The sequence below is a fragment of the Saccostrea cucullata genome, unplaced genomic scaffold, assembly GCF_032062105.1.
Source record: "Saccostrea cucullata isolate Sc308-1 unplaced genomic scaffold, CSIRO_AGI_Scuc_v1 ctg3175, whole genome shotgun sequence".
In the NCBI taxonomy this organism is placed as follows: Eukaryota; Metazoa; Mollusca; class Bivalvia; order Ostreida; family Ostreidae; genus Saccostrea; species Saccostrea cuccullata.
In genome coordinates, this window is record NW_026933203.1 from 29,165 (window position 1) to 34,117 (window position 4,953).

Sequence of the window (4,953 nt, forward strand, 5' to 3'; positions counted from 1 at the left end):
GAAAAAAAATTCTGAAAAAAAAACGTTAGGTCTCAAAATCGCTTTTTGGGAGAAAAAAAAACAGCAAAAGCAGTTACATTGAGGCACATATCTACCGGACAAATTATTTTGTAAAACGCATTGAGTATTCCGGCAAATTGACTTTATTAAAAATAGTCCTGGAACGTCTTATCAACCTTATGTTGATAATAGTGAAGTTGTCATGATATTTATAATTAAAGACTGATTCTCTGGAACTATATTCTGATACATCTGTGATCAAAAATTTTTTTGATACTTTCTCATCATATGCTGATACTTTATCATTATATGCTGATACTTTATCATATGCTGATACGTTGTCATTATATGCCAATCATTAATAAGCATTGTATGCTGATATTTTAACACTCCATACTAATTCCTTAACATTATACGATGATATTTTGACACTAAATGAATATTTTAGTTTTATCAATGTCAGAACTTTTATTAGGTACACTTGTATTTTAATCATTTTTAGCCGGGCTTATTGCTCAAAGAGCAATTGCCGGCTTATGTGATCCTGTTCAAGGCAGGACGTTGACCCCATAGTCGCCATTTTAAAGTTACGTGCAAAAATATAGTTCTTACTCTCAACCGCTTTTGAGATAATACAAACGCTAAATAAAGCAACAAAAATAAAACGAAGTTTTATCTATATAAAATAAACATTAGTAGTAATGACTTTGAAAACTTCACAAAAAGTCACATAGTTCATTAGCGTAAGGATTTTTGATAATCAGTGTTACCGTAGTTCTCTGCACATACGAGGTAAAGCAGGAGAGGGAACCGGACTGGCCTGTTTGTTTACATTCAGCTGCGGTACCAGATTAATTCTGATTCTGACAAAATCGGACCGTGGTATTACTTAGGATTGAAAAACTCACTGTCAGTGTCTTACCATTTATATTGATAGTTTTAAAATAATTTTTTCATCAGAATATAAACGTGATTCATGTAAGAAATCCATTCTACTCTGTAAATGAGCCCGGCTCTCTGTACTTCTGAGTACTTTGATTTTTACTGTTATCAAGGTCCACATCTGCTCTGTTCCTTATTGTTATTATTTTATGAGCTTGTACGCTGTTCTTATCTCCCGATTTCATGTCTGAAAATAAATTGTGAAATGAAAAGATGAGCATGTTGCCAATGAACATCTTACATAAGTATATAAAACAATCAGTTCAGTAGTATTTTGAAACTTTTGAATAAAGCAAAGCAAATCATTTACATTTATGTTTATAAAGGAAGTATGGAAGAAAGTTTTTTGATCTTATAAAAAACAATGCCCCAAAATTGGTTTCTGGAAAAGAAAAGGGCATGCAAATATCAGTTCATAAGGCTCATATCAACCGGAAACAAAAATCATCTAGATTCAGGATATACTGAGTTGGTTGTCGTGTTAAATTCATGGTATATTCTCGGAAAATACTTATTTCTTTAACATTATATGCTGATAATCAATTTGAATTAGAATTAATATCTTTCGTCACACATGAATTATAAATATATGTCTTTTTTAATCCTCGTAATTAATTTTTCCCAAAACATTCTTTGCACAACAAAAAAGGCTAAAAAAATGACCTTGAATACTGTTTATATATATATATATATATATATATATATATATATATATATATATATATATATATATATATATATATATATATATATATATATATATATATATATATATATATATATATATATATATATATATATATATATATATATCATTAAACAAAAAATATAATACCGCGAAATAGGATTGAAGTGAAGGAATTGGCGAGGATTTAATTAGACCCTCCTATCTGGAGTAATAGTGTACACCACGAAGCTCAATGTCAAGTGACCAGCTGACACGTTTTTAAATAATATAAGATTTTTTTCAAGAGATTTTACTAAAAGTTTAAATTTCACAGGTTTCACACAAGAAAACTGGGGTACCTTACAATAGGATATAGTTTCCTATATAATCCTATTAGAAATCACTTTAAGCAGGACATCTTCACTTATGAAGTATCATTTACTTTGTGTGTTTGTTTCTAATAATAGACTCAATATCCAATAAAATAAGGCTCCAAAGTATTTAACTTTATGTTTGAAAATATTTAAAAATTGTAATTCATTTTTTATAATTAATTTTATATTTTTAATAGTCATATATGCTTTAAATTTTTAAGTTTAATGATATAAGATATTGAATTGAAAACAAACGGAGTTATAATTGAAAAAGACAGATTAAAGAAAAACAAAAATTGCATTTATGTATATTTATATAATAAATTATATTCAAATCAAATTAAAATCCTCCAATATCTGAAAATAAATATAATTTCAAAGGGTTAAAATGAAGAAAAAAAAAAGAAATTGAATGAAACTAAAAAAACTGACAAAATTTTGAAGTGTGAAAGGTCCGCTTAAAGAGAGGGCGTGATTTACAGATCTATTTTGGTATTCATATGAAGCAGAATTTGTGCACAATCTTATGCTTGAAAAGTAGAAAACACTTGCTGTGGCCTTCAACTCGACATTTAAATTTATCGACGACGTATTGTCAATTAACAATGGTAATTTCCATTCTTATGTCTATATCTAGGCGAGCATGAGATAAAAGATACCACAGAGTCTGACACATCTGTTTCATATTTGGATATTTTACTTAAAAAAGACGTGAATGGTAATATAAAAACCAAGCTATATGATAAACGTCATGACTTTAAAATTTCTATCGTCAACTTCCCTTAACTTAATAATGTAGCAATATAACTTCATCACTATATGTACGGAGTTAATATATCTCAGTTGATTCGACATGCAAGAACATGCTCTACGTATGAACAATTTTTAAAACAAGTTAAATCATTGACAAACAAGTTGATGAAACAAGAAAATCAACAGTCTCGTTTAAAGTCATCATCTCGTAAGTTCTATGGTTGATATATTGACCATGTCAGCAATTACAATGTATCATTGAATCAAATGCTGACTGACGGTTTTAACTTCATACCAATTGTTGGTCCATTATTTATACACTGAATTGACGATGGATTTTCCCGTTATTTCCCGATCATGACAAGGAGCACACGGCGGGTGTGACCGGTCGGCAGGGAATGCTCACTCCTCCATGGCATCTGCTCCCACCTCTGATGTTTTGGAGGTCGTGTTTGCTCTGCTCCTATTTTGTATTGTTTGATGGACTTTTGTTCTTGAATACTGTTCGTCATCTCTATATGTTTCATCTCAAAAACCTTGGGTTTTTTTTTATACATGTATATACTCTATCTAAATTCTTTTGAAACTTGCAGAATTGTTGAAAAAGAATTAATAAGGACATATAAAACAATGTCATCGAAAAAAGAACGTATTGTTTTGTTTTTAAAGGAATTTAAGCTAAAACCAACACGATTCCAGACATTTTAAGACATGTTTTAGTGAATTCAAAGTATGGAAAAAGGTAAAATAACTTTCCGCTTTTATCTAACGTATTATCCTGTACTAGAGATACCATGACATGTAAATGGTCAAAACTGGGTAAAAGAAAGTCTTATAACGAAATTCCAACTTCGTTTTAAACCTGTACGATTTCTGCAAACCGGCTGAAAAGCAATGTTGATCAAAGTTATATAATAATTTCCAATTTTCTCTAGATCAAAAGTCAATAATCAATACAAAATAGGAGCAGAGCAAACACGGACCTCCTTAACATCAGGGGTGGGATCATGTGCCATTGACGAGTGATGCAGACCGGTCAGATCCGCCATGTGCTCCTTGTCATGGTCGAGAAAAACCCGGAGAAATCCGTTGTCAATTCAGTGCATAAATGATGACTAACAATTTGTATGAAAAATGTCAGTCAGCATTTGACTCAATGATAAAATGTATTTGCTGACAAAGTATCGACCATCGCACTAACGAAATTATTACAGTAAACGAAACAGCTGTAATACTTGTTTCATCAACTGTTTGTCAACAATTTGTCTCGTTTAAGATATTGTTCGTACATAGAGCATGCTCTTGCGTATCGAATTAACTGTGATATATAAACTCTATAAACTCTTAAATACAGGTGATGAAGGTATATTGCTACATAGGTAAGGGAAGTTGACGGTAACAAATTTAAACTCATGATGTTTATCAGAGAACTTGGTAATTAGATTACTATTAACGTCTTTGAAACCTTAAAACCTTGAAGGTCTCATCAGAAAGACCCGCAACTTTCTCTTCGAAGTACTGAGCGCTAAAAGAGCAAGTTGCCTCCTTTTCTATCGTCTAAGGTCAAACGTGGCCGATGCTCGTATCCACGACCTTCCGATCACTGAGCTAGCGGTCTACAGACTGATATTGTAAGAAAACAAAATAAAAAAGTCAAGGTATTATTTAACTTATTGTATTTATAAAGCAATTCTTATACTTTTCCCCGATACTATCAGGAATTGAAAATAAATGCACTGGTTATCCCTTAGTTAAATGTTGGTCCATTTACCCGTTCCGGTGTCACGGTTGCGCCTTTAGTCCCCGTAAACGCTTTTGTACACGATTACTAATAAATCTGTCTCTCCAGCCAATGCCGACAATGAATTGAAAACTAGTACTGTGAGAAGCTCACTAAAAGATACCCCCTCCTGTCTCCCATATGGTTATAAAGGCAAAGTCCATGTTTTGCACTGGAAGACTCGAAATAAGTGTCAGATCAATAAGTAAAATAGGAGGTCACACTGACATAATGTGATAAAGAATCTGTGAGAGTATCATTAAGTTTTATTCTGTGGTATAGGAGGAGTTGCAGATAAGAGATTGGCACCCTTCAATATTATAGAAAAAATGTCCGTACTTATGTTTTGTTCTGGGAAACCTTAAGTGTGTGTCTGATCAAAAGTTAAATAGGAGGTCACAATGGCACTATATAACAAAGATTCTGTGAAAGTCTCA